At 39.1% G+C, this 12755-nt stretch overlaps 1 protein-coding gene and 1 non-coding gene across 11 annotated transcripts in view; one reads left to right on the top strand and one right to left on the bottom strand.

The window, feature by feature from the left end:
• ESRRG (estrogen related receptor gamma) overlaps positions 1-12755 on the bottom strand; it is a 624471-nt gene that overhangs the window by 312057 nt on the left and 299659 nt on the right. The gene's annotated exons all lie outside the window — the stretch shown is intronic.
• Positions 11685-11786, top strand: LOC113604014 (U6 spliceosomal RNA). Its single transcript, XR_003425829.1, has one exon. It is a non-coding gene; the product is annotated as a U6 spliceosomal RNA (small nuclear RNA).

The raw sequence follows: 12755 nt of genomic DNA, 5'->3' as shown, positions 1-12755 counted from the left end.
TTCTACATTTGTAATGGGCTACAGCACACTAATCTTAGTTTGGCATAAAGCTCATACAAACCACTCAAAATTTTCAATATAAATGTAATGACTTCTGATTTTAGGGAAAAATAACAATGCTCAAAAAACATCACTGGTTAACTCTAACTTCTCCCATTGGTCATTTATGTAAGTACGTGCACTTGCAAAAAATAAACTTTCTGCATATTCATTATGAAGAAGACGGATGATAATCAGTAGGAGAGACAGCAAATTCCTTCTTGAGGATTAGGCTCCAATTGGTTGAATTTCAACATCAACCTGGCAATTTTACTATTAAGTCAGCAGAAGTGAGTTCTTATACACTATGCCACTTTACTGCCGGAGAACATCAGGCAAAGGGAAAAGAACACGCTAGAATAAATTGTGCATTATTTCTGGCATTAGTTAAAGGAACAGAGCATTATACGAAAAAAAATACAGTACCATTGATTTTTACAGGTGTTTAATACAGATAAGCTGAAAAAAGGGTTTCCATTTTAAGCCCAGTGATGGCTAAAGATGCATTCAAATATGTTCAAAAGCAATCAGAAGTCTTCTAAAATGGTGTTTAAGCTATTCAAGCAAAACGTAAATAGTTTTTGTCGTCGTACTGAGGAATGTAGAACAAAAACAGAGTCCAAGGAGCTGACTCTGGCACACTGCCGGCCACCGTAAAATCAGGGGGTCATTAAAACAGAGGTAATACTGTTTATCCATTACATGATCACAGGTTATTTAGAGAAAACAGTAGCAGGCTGTCCTTAGAAAGGTAGGAGGCATAATTACCCTGGAAGCCTCCAAGCCCCACTTTCAAGAGAAGACACCGAAAGAAACAATGAAGTTGAAGACTCAAATATATGTGTAGGAGAGATATTATATAAAGACACCAAATCCATGATGTTTTCCCTTGTCTGTTGTTAACACATTTCGTTAAAGTTCATCAGAAGAATAGGAAAAATTTTGTTTTTATCTGACAACACTAAGTGGATACATCTAAGTGCTTTGCAAAAACCAAATTATAAAAAAAGTTCACGTTTGCATGATCACTGGATAATTTTTCTACTTAACGTATTTTGGGGGGCTGCTGACCTCCAATTTCGTCAGTGCTCTTTGTACAACTGATTACCTAATGAGCAAGGCAACAAAAGAAAGTGCCCATTCTGACCACATTCCAAGATGCTGTAAGACAATGACAGAGACATCTGCTTTGGGCATTCTTTACCACGAACTAAGACTGGTCTTCCTTGTATTAGCAATCAGCCTCAGAAGTACATTTTGATAACTCCGGCTCAAATATAAGTCTAATTTCTATAGTTCAGATCCCTTGTACATATTTTTAACTATTCCTCCCTGTCCATGACCTTGGCCAGATACCATCTCTTTCCCAATACTACGATAACCATATCCTAACTGATATGGTGGGTGCTCTTGTGTGGACAAATCAGAGGGGCTGTAGTTAGCCAAAGCCTTCTGGTCAGCTGACCAAGAAGCATAAATTCAGTGCCTGTTTTCTATGCCATAGAGCAATGAGGACCAGGCAGACGTAAATGAGGATAAAAAGGGCTCAGTATACAAAAATATCTCTCTCCTCACAAGTATTAGAATAATTACAAAACAGCATGTTAACTAGAACAAGGAAACAGTGTAGAGCTAAACGGTTCGGTCTAAGTGTTGTGCGGTATAAGCTAGAGTCGCGGCCAAAGCTGGACAGGATTATTGTAAAGATGCCCAGTCACTGACAGATCCCGTGAGCCTTGATGGCTGACTCATGTTCTGGATATGCTAAAGCAGAAATCCCACGACTTGATGCTGCTGTATGATAAACACATGATATGATCAGCTAAAAGTCAGAGCACCTAAAGAAATGACCTTGACAAGCTGGTTAATGATACTTCTAGATGCTAACTAGCTCAGCTGTGCCGTCCGCATGTCTCACTTTCCATATGTAAAATGTCAGGGGGCTCCTTTATGTCATCAGTACTAAGCGGACAGGTAAGGGCAGTCTCTGTAATATCAGGAACTTAGTGAGATTTTTGAATTTAGTTATATGTGTAATATTATGGAACTTGATTAAAAAGGATGAGGGGCCATAACTAAGCTCAGAGGATATCAGAATGTATATTATATGGAGTTATACTAATATACAGGTTTTGATTCTATGTAGGTGGGGTGATGGGGTAGCGAGAATAAGTTCTGAAGCCAGAAAATCAAGACCCAAGTCTGTCTTTGACCAACATTGAGCAACATTTGGTAGGTCGTTTAACCCCTCAGGTGGCTTGTCTGTAAAATGGGGAAATAGAAAAGCCTGTCCCTCCCAGGGATATCATAGTGAAACTCACACAAGTTGCTATGAATGGAACTGTCCATAAATGCTTCAGCACTATACACATACAGTGGTTATTATTATTCACCTGGGTTTATACCACAAAGTCCTACTTACAGAGGGAGAAAAATCATTCAGTAAACATGCTCACTCCCTTAGGAAAGAATTCTTACCACTCTTGCGAATTTGAGGAATAGTATCTCAGTTGCATTAACTGGTGTTTATTAATGTATTATGAACGCCTGCCGTGGCATCTGATTCACAATAAAGAGATTAAGCAGACTAATTTGTCATTTATTTTCCAATGCCTGCTTTCCTGCCCGCAGCACCACTAATATCCCAAGAGCACCTCAACCCAATTATTTCCCATTTTGCATTACTTGCAGAAAGTCGTGCTAATGTGCCCAAAAGGCTTTGCTCCTTGGTGGGGGGAAAAAATTAAAATAAATAAATAAATAAATAAATAAATAAACAAACAAACAAACAAACAAAACAATAGCAAAAAAGTTCCTGCTCTGCCCACCACAACACTGTTGTCATTTGGGGAAAAGAACCCCCCCTCCTCACCCCCGCCAGAAAACTGGGCCATGTCTGATCATCAAACCAAATTAGCAGCTTGACTGTGTGGTACGCACGAGCCACAGACCTGCACTTACTTAGTATTTGTTTCGGGGGTGAAGGCAATTCCAACTGTAGAATGAAATTCACAACCTAGAGAGAGCTGAATTATACTATGCCTATATACACACACACTGTTTTGTTTGCTTATTTGGGGAATTGCGTGTCAAAATCATTCAAATAACTGGTGAATTTGACTTTTTTTTTCTTCTCGAAAAAATTAATAACCAGTTGTTTAGCCAATTCCAAATATTAATTTGCAAATAATTTGTGAATGCAGACACAGCTCATTATTAATAGAAGAAGCATAAAGATTCCTCATTGTCTATGCTTTTTAATCCAGCCTTATAAATGTTTTTCAACCTTACCATGTAATATTTCTGCTATTCCCTTCAGTCTGTTTCACTTTGAAAATATGCTTTTTGCTTATCCCAGGAGTTTCTGTCTTGCTTAGGGCAAAATACTCCAGCATGCGTTCACAACTATGAACTGTAAACATTTCTCTACCTTATTCAGCCGAAGGCTCATAGCCCATTTAAATGCCTGTGGATCATTTCAGAAGCGTACAAGACTCCACAGAGTTACCAAAAATAATTACTCTTCTAAAACTTTCCAATTTTACCAACAACATAAAGCTTATATTTAAAAAATGTGATCATTTTAGCTGTGGGGAGATACTGACTGAAAACATACTGTTTTTTATTTCAAATATGATTAGCTTCAAGAATGAGCTACAATAGATTAAGTGCATCTCTATGAGGTTATTTCTTACCATTGTTTTTTAAATCCTCCCCCCGCTTGCTTTAATCAAGAATAGGAATGTTAAGGGCTTGATGCAGGGAAGAAGCATAGATTAGTGGTTAGCATAATAGCATGAAAGTCAGGAAACACAAATTCTATTCTCGGCCAAGCGCTCTTAGGTGAGCTCATGATTTACAGCCTCAGTTTCTCCATATATAAAAGTAAAGTGTTGCACATCCCACAAATGACTATGTGCCAGGCACCGAGCTAAGCACTTTAAAAGGATTATTTTATTTAATCCTTGTAAGTAGATAATGTTGTTATCCTAATTTTACAAAGGAGGTGACTGAGGTACGGGAAGTGACATAAATGGCCCAGGGCTGCACAGACAGGAGCTGCAAAGGCTGAGTTCTAACCCATAGGCCACTCTGCTTTCTACGTGGCTGGCTTCAGCATTATTTGAAAGGGCTTCGCGGAATGATATAGACCACATACCGATCCAGAAATTTTCCAGAATAGGGGCCCAGATGTTCCTCTCTCCTCTCTGGGGCTCTGTGGATAGGCTCCCAAATGCACCCACACCAGGTGACTCTTACCACCTGCCATGGGAGGACCCCCTCCGGCTCAGGCCTCCCTGGCTGTGCTGCACCTGGGTGCTCCCCCCACCCCACTCTGCAGTTGCGACACAGCACAGCTTTATCTGCCAAATGAACCCAGGACACGCGGGTCCGGTTGGGCACAGCTGGTGGCAGGAGGCTCAGATTTCTGATGAACTGAACACAATGCAGCAGCACAGTCACACGACCATTATGAAATCACATGCTCGCTGCTAATTTTTCTAGCATCAGTGTGTGGACTATTTAAAACCTCCCTGCCCTCCACCCCCTAGCTCTTAAATGCCTTCCTCGGGGTAAAAGTTCAGCTAGGGGAATATCGGCCATATGTCATTTGCTGTCATTATTTTCTTTGCAAAGTGAGTAACACACACACAGAAACTGGCTTTCAGGGGACAATTTTTACAATTGCGGGCAGCATGTGTACCAAATGGCACCCTTGCAAAGGGTAAAGAGCCAACACCGGACCTCTCTGCTCAAACCCGGTGTTTGCAGGAAAAGCCAACCCGAACTTAACCTACAGGGAGACTACGGGAATGCCTCTTTCACTACGAGGATTCATCTTCGGTATCAGAGCAAACTTGCTAAGTTAGGAGCAAAGGTTTAAAAGGTCTTAACCACCACAGAACATCTTTGGGTGCTGTATGAAACATGGTTTTAAAATACACCACAGTGGGGAGTGTTCATTAGAAACTGTGGTCACTTAGCACATTTCATAACTGGGAAATTAACGAGTCATCGATCTTCATGTTTCAGGACTTTGGTTAAGCAGTGAACAGTCAAAACTGTCTTCTGTGTGTGAGCCAAAAATAAATAAGAAATTCTACAGTAAAGGAACCAAAAACGTCCTGGTATTTTAACGTGCCTGGAATAAGACGGCAATTGGCAAGCACCTAACTTCCCTGAAACTCAAGAGTGTTGGCATACAACTGTGAGACCAGTATCTGCACGTTTGAGAGAACGAACCTTGGTTAAGAGAAGCCTGGTATCCACTAAATCCTAACTGGAGGGAAGAGAAACAACGAATCATACATAGGACTTTTAAGATGTTTTGAAAAACCCCTCCCTATAAAGAGGCCTTTGAAAGAGGCCCAGAAAGAGTATCTTTCCAAAGAAGTCATTAACACAATGTGGGGCATATATCAAGGCTGAGGGAAAACATTTTTTGGTCTTTTTATACTCAAATATCCTCTTTACAAAACACTACTTTCTTTGGCTCAAAAATCAGGAATAATTTAAACAATTTTGTAGCAAAACACCACATAGTGCCAACTGTTTTCATTAAAGAAAAAAAAAACAATAAAAAACCCAGGAGTTTGGTGAGCCAATATAATGTGAGCAAATTTCCTTAAAAGAAAACTTGCCCTGGATACACATCAAATGACTAGGAACTTTTAGAAAACTATTTAACTTCTAGAAAACTAACTCTCCTCCTTCTTATAAATACTGAAAAAAAAAAACCAGCTACAGATGCAGATGAACTGCTGAACTCAATCCTTGCTGTTGAAAATGTATTTCAATAGACTAGCCAATGTATCATCTAAGCATAAAAAAGACGTACAGTAATAGCATTCTGAAAAATGAATTAAGAACACATTGTCATCAACTCCAGCAAAAATAATAAAGGTAGAAAAGATTAAGAGGCAAGCATATCTTTCTGAATTGTAAAATGGGTTTATAGGTCTTCTAATAACAACTTTTACTCAAACCTTACATAAATAGGCTTAGATGATACAAATATTATGTGGGCTGTGTGGACACTCCCAGGTTCCTAATCATGTTTAGGGATTACTTGATAGAACAGAGACATTTCATTCCAATTGGGCCAGGGGATTACAGCGAAGAAACATCTAATATTCCAATTTTTAATTTCATGCATTTTTTATTTACCTTTAATGATGCTGTATATATTCATCATCCTGAAATATTAAAACAGTATGAAAAAAGTAATAAATTGGTGGAAAATTTAGGGAATAGTAATGCAACAGCACGCAAATCATACACTATCAAGTGCTTGATACACATTTAAAATTACTGCCTACTACGGCAAAGCCAAATTCCTAGCAGATTTCTGAAGCACAAAGTCACAATAAGAAGATCAGCAGAACAGACTGAAATAATAGAATATTCATCCCTCTAATCCATATGCAATTCTTTAGGGCTTTTTTTTTTTAACAATGCATATGAGGTCTGACTGTATTCAGGATTTAAATAAGTTGTCTCTCTCCTTCCTGCTCCTCTCTATTTTTATGTAAAAAAAAATGTATATACAGTTATCATTTCTGCACTGCTACACCAACAGAAGACAAGGTTAGCACATTTCCTCACACCTCAAATGAAACAATAGCATTTTAAACAACAAAAGTGTTTAAAAAAATACCATTTACTCATCCCACTAAAGCCTCCTGAAACAGCTTCTTGGGAAAAAGGAAAGTTGGTGTCATTCATGGGTGGGAGTGGGGGAGAGAAGTGGAGTGGTAGTTTTATCCTCTAATTACCAATTAATGCATTGATATACTATTACATTTAAATATTGACAAAAAGTGCTAAAGGTGTCATCTGTGAAACCTTTGCTCATCTTTGCTCATTCACCTTCTCTTGCAGAGAGATGAGACGGTCTACTGGGCATTAATAAATATTGTGACAAGGAACAGAAAATTACAGAGGCATAAGCCTCCATCAGCTGGCCTGGCTTGAGCACTTCTAGGAGAGCACTTGGAATTCTGGGAGAGGAAAGGACACTGGACATTACATGCCCAACAGTCTCAGTTCCATGGTCAGAGACTTAGCCTGTGTTCTAATGCTGCATGTTGACAGCGGTCATCCTGCAGGAGGTATGGTGTTTTTAAATGACCTTCTTTTGATTTCTTTGTGTATTCTGATTTTTTTTTTCTTTAATGAGCACCTACTACCTTATAACAAGGAGAAAAACCAACAAAACAGAAACTCCTTAAAATACTACCTATCTCCTTCTTTAAGACGCTTTCTTCAATTCACCCAAAAGAATGGTCCCTCCTTTCTTTTCTTCTTTTTAAAGATTTTATTCTTAAGTAATCTCTACACCTAATATGGGGCTCGAACTCACAACCTCGAGATCAAAAGTTGCATGCTCTTCCCACATGAGCCAGCCAGGCACTCCTGTCCCTCCTTTAAGCTCATGTTGCTAGCAAATCTCTTAGGGCCCATATCATATTCTGCCTCACGGTATGGTCCCCTGCTTTAAAAGTATGACTGTTATAACATTAAGTCCCTTCAGGGCAAAGGCTGGGGCTTCTTTTCCATTATTTTCTCTCTTGCATTACTGATCATGGCCCTTACCACCAAGTGGGTATTTAATAATTCGTTGGTGTTGTTGTTGAATTGACTAAAACTAGTTTTATTAAGTGCTTGTATTTCTGTTATACTCACTGTTTTTCAGCTCACTACTCCAATTAGACAAGTCTTCCAGGTGTAGATGTGGTTAGTGGCTATGTATGACGCGAAACTCAGAGATGCAACACCTTCTAGAAAATAAATTGGAGAGGGACTTGCATGCCCTACCCTCTCAAACACAGAAAAGAAAAGAGAGCACACAGCTCTGCAGAACAAGGAAAACATTTACAGCATGTGGAGCAGAAACAAACAGTAAGATGTTGGAAACAAAAGTTCCCATTTCACTGAGCCATAGAAAAATGTATGGGACATGACGGGGCTACACAGGCGAGAGAAGAAAAGAATTCTTCATTCCACCTAAGAAAGAGGAACAGGAATTTCTTTTGGGGAAGAGAAGCAGCTGAACCCAAATGTAATAAATATAAAAGCATAGCCTGGTAAAATTGTAAATGAGAAGGGAAGCCTGAAGGAAATTCTCACATTCCAGACCACAGCTCTTAAAATCCTTTGCCAACCCCTCTTTGCCATTTGCCTGGCAGTAACTTGTCACCATTTCTCTCTCGCTCTCACAATACACCCCAGAGTCCCGATAAATTGAGAATCCAACCAATTTTAATCCAATTGCTTCCTGAAGTTTTCTAGCTTTTTCCTTCATTCCTCTTGAAAGATATTAGGACACTTGAGGGCAAAGATATTCAAAATATGGAGGATGAATGCAAGAGGAAAAGAGAAGAAGGAACATATTAAATCTGATGTAAACTGCAGGAAAAACCAAACCTACGTCTTCTTATTCCCTCTCTGTCTTTTGTCAGAGCAAACTGCCTTCAATTCTAATTATGACATGATGATCCTAAGTACGACATATCATCTTTTTTTTTTTTTCTGTTCAAGTTCCCATGCCAGTAAGCCTTTCGACTCTAGGCAAACATTCAAGAATTCAGGAGTGTTCTCCAGTTCTTGTGTGAACCAAAATGTGTCAGCCCACAGCAGGTGTTTCCGTTGCTCTGAGATTCTCTGCCGAGTACATCCAGCATTTGGCCAAAGTTTCTCACAGACAATACTTTGGGCTTTGCTATTAGCCACCCAGACTTGCTAGGGTTAATAAATTACCTGATACTTCTAACTGGTGACAACAGGTCAAGGTGTCACGTGTGAGGGGGCAGAGAAAGTGGTAAGATTTTGCTAATTTAAAATTCTATGCTATGAATTTCTGTGCATGAAAGCCTTCTTCCCTTTCCCATAGAAGTATTCCATTCCTTGTCTACCTGCTCTCTCTTCAGGATTTCACGAACTTTGCTTTCCTTATCTTTGTGGGCTGCTAGTATCTGATCAGAGGTGGGTTTCGGGGGAAAATATTTCTATAACATGAATAAACATTATGCTTTCAAGAATAAAGTTTTTTTTTTTAATATTTATTTATTTTTGCGAGAGAGAAAGCACACGAGCGGGAGAGGGACAGACAGACAGAGGAGGCAGAGGATCCCAAGCAGGCTCTGTGCTGACAGCAGAGGGCCTGATGCAAGGATTGAGCCCACGAACAGTGAGATCATCACCTGAGCCCAAGTCAGACGCTTAACCAACTGAGCCACCCAGGCACCCAATAAACAACATTATGTAGTTTTTGGAGCCGGACTTGTTATTTTAGGTTAAGTTACATGTATGTGAATTCATAAAAATGTCTGAGCTAATGAGGACAGAACAGAGTCAGGCCAACTGTCACAGACAGTTGGAAAGAACCATTTGCAACACTATTGTCTGCTCCTTTCTCCTGGGACCGATGCATGCTTTAGATTTCCCTTTAGATTTAGATTTCCTTCAGAATTCCCCCTTCTAAACCATACTCTCTTGCTGATGTTGCTATTTAGTAGGAGTTTCAGTTTTTTGGGAAAAGCGCTAAATGTTTCACCCATTCAAATGAACCATTTGAAAATTTGAGGGGTGTGGGGGGTTAATAATGGTCAAGTTTTTAAAATTGCACATGATCCAACCTAATATATTGTGACATTTGACTCTCACAATGAAATCTTGTAGGAGATACTATTATCTCCATTTCACTATTGTTATTTGTATCACGTGACTACTTATGGACAAAAGCTGGGCTATGTGGAAATAGCTGGTGGCCTCCGTGCTCTACAGTCCCTCAGTGGCTCTCCCTCCACCCTATGGCCAAGCAGGATAGGAGTTAGAACGTTGGCACAAATTTGGAAACTCTGGTGTGGTAAGTCACAGGATGTCAGACTGGAATCATGTTACTCTCTCTATAGAGATGGAGATGTATTTTTTTAGAGTTGTTTGAGGCTGACATTATTTGATAGTGAATTTCAACCTATGCCGCTTTTCTAAAACAGAGTTTCCTTATGAAATAATGATACTCTCCGGAAGTCTAAATGGACAAGAAATTACATAAAATAACTAACACTTGGACTAAACCAATTTTTTTTTCAACAAACCTAATTAAAATCACCTCAAGTGTAAAAGAGATGACGAACAACATAAGGAAAGTTATCACCTGAAGACAAATAATGGTATCAGGTTTGTAACTGCACTCCTTAGCAAAATGCTCACACACATCAACCAACTTAAAGAAAAAAAGATGTACTGAAAGTACTAATTATTTTTTCCCAGTCCTTCCCTCTTCAACCATTCAAACCCAGTGGCACACAGTTGTTGTTTAACAAAGTGAATTGTGCAGGTGTGTGGAAGGCTTATCTTCAAGTCATCAAGGATTTATGCTACTTCTTAGACTGTGGCTGTTTCTGGGTATCATGGATTATCAGTGTGTTCCTTCATTTGTTTATATAAATGGGCCAATGGCTGTTGAAACACTTCAGAGCACTTAACTAAAGTAAACAAAGCTCGTGAACTTTAAATATCCAACAAGAGGAGCTATTGACAAGTAAGACTTTACTTAGCAAATCTCAATATCATTTGGAACCTTAATACAATCTTCCAGATTGACAAAGAGGGCATACAGCTCAGACATGTATCTTAACTAAGGCTCCACGTAGAAGGTACTATCCTGATCCGAGACAAGGTTCAAAATATAATGCTTCCATCTAGTTTTGCTTGCTTTCTTTCATTGTTGTTGAGGCTGAAGAGGAGTCTACCCACATTGAGAAGGGAAAGAGGGACTTCAACTCATATTTTAGCCTTCTAGCTTTTTGATTCCCTCACTCCTTGATTCTTAAACTCAAAGATATTTCCACAGGGAAATCCTGTAATGAGAACCTTAGATTAACAGCAAGATACCTCTATTTCAGTCCCAGTGTTCCCATTATCTGAAAGACTGCGCATAACTCATGAACCCTCCCTGAGAACCACGTCTTTGATCTGTAAAAAGTCGGAATAGGATTGAATGCAAAGACCTCTTTCTATTCTAATAGCCAATTATTCTTATTATTTAATGTATTTACAATGATAAAATCATCTGATTGATTTATATTGGTAGCTAGAGAAAGAGCTATAGTACTGTGGTCTATAGGGTTCTAGAAAAACACTACCAAATAGTAACAATGGTTTCTTTGTGTTGTTTCTTTTATGTTGAGAAAGAAACTAACAGCATGTCTCTCTGGTGAGTTTTGGAGATGTTAATATCGTGATCCCACTGGAGATACTGGAGAGTCATTCTTGCTATTTCCCTTTGGAATTCTGTATCTTACTTCAGTTACTTGGATATGGCTTTCTTTGATCTAGTGCCAGGAGGGAAAACACAAAAGAAAACACATCCTTTTTAAGAAATTCAAATCACTTAATCTTATTTCCATTTTCTTTTCCAGGTTGACAAATAAGTTGATTTTCAGCTCTTCCTGAACTTTTAGGTTTTCTAATCCAACCAACTTGCTAATCATCTGGAGTGTTGTAGCCACCACATTTCTGGTGGGAATGCAAGCTTCCTTTATGGGGTTCAAGGCATTAGACTAAAAGAGACTTCTCAGGAAAAATGCAAAACTAGTGGACTAGGATTTCCTAACTTATAGTTTAAAAAGCAGTTGTATGCACTTCAGCAGCACATATACCAAAATTGGAGGATACAGAGAAGATTAGCATGGCCTCTGTGCAAGGATGATGTACAAATTTGTGAAGCGTGCCAGACTTTTGCCTATGGCTCCACCGCCTTCAACATGCCGGGTCTAGTATGATCTGGAAAGTTAAACACGTTGGGGGCCTGGTTAGTACTTTGATGGAAGGCTACCTGTGAACACCCGGGTGCTGGAGGCTTAAAAAAAAAAAAAGTAAAAAGCATTAAAGTAATATTCACAACCTCTGCTACTTATCCACTGCCCTCCATCACAACAAACATGTTAGTGTTGTACACACCCTTCACAGAATGGGGCTGACTGGAGCTCTACAGGACACGGGGATAGCCTCCCAACAGCAAGACATTTCTCCTCTTTATCCCTTTTCTGGACAGAACCAGATGCACACCTAACAGTGCAGCAAAGTCCAGTGAAACTGGGAAGCAATATTCTTTGCCCCATATTCCTCGAGGACTGCCATGTTAGGGAGCAATGCCAAGGTCTTGTCACATGCCTCTCTGTGTTTTAAAGTCCTTTTTCTTCTCTTTTATGTTATTTATTTATTTTTATTTATTTTTTATATATGTAAAAGCATGTATTAGAGAGAGTTTGAACAACTGAATGATAAAATGCAGTCTTAGGCACAGATGCTGCAGGGAATAGTGTTTGAAATTCTCCAACATACTAAGTTATAATTGGGTTTTAATGCATAAAATGGCTGAGCAATTTAAATGTTTAGCAAAGAAAACAGTCTTGCCTAGAGTTTATGAAGTGGGAAGCCTATTTCTTATAATGATTAACTGTGAGTCATCATTTCAAACACAAGCATCCACTGGCATCTGCCCCAGATAAGGAGTGCTGAAGGCTCACAACGATTTACCAAACTAGAGTCTTATGATGATGCATAGTAGCACATTTTTGCCTGTGAAATGAAGACGGTAAGTAACAAACCACGAAGCATGCTGACTTTACAGTCTACCTGCCCCAACTTACTAAATGAAGAATAAGGTTTTAAAAGCATATATCCAGGGCACCTGGGTGCCTCAGTTG

The sequence above is a fragment of the Acinonyx jubatus genome, chromosome E4 (genome assembly GCF_027475565.1).
Source record: "Acinonyx jubatus isolate Ajub_Pintada_27869175 chromosome E4, VMU_Ajub_asm_v1.0, whole genome shotgun sequence".
Taxonomy (NCBI): Eukaryota; Metazoa; Chordata; class Mammalia; order Carnivora; family Felidae; genus Acinonyx; species Acinonyx jubatus.
The sequence above is the reverse complement of the archived record's forward strand: the minus strand, read 5'-3'. Positions and strand labels throughout refer to the sequence as shown.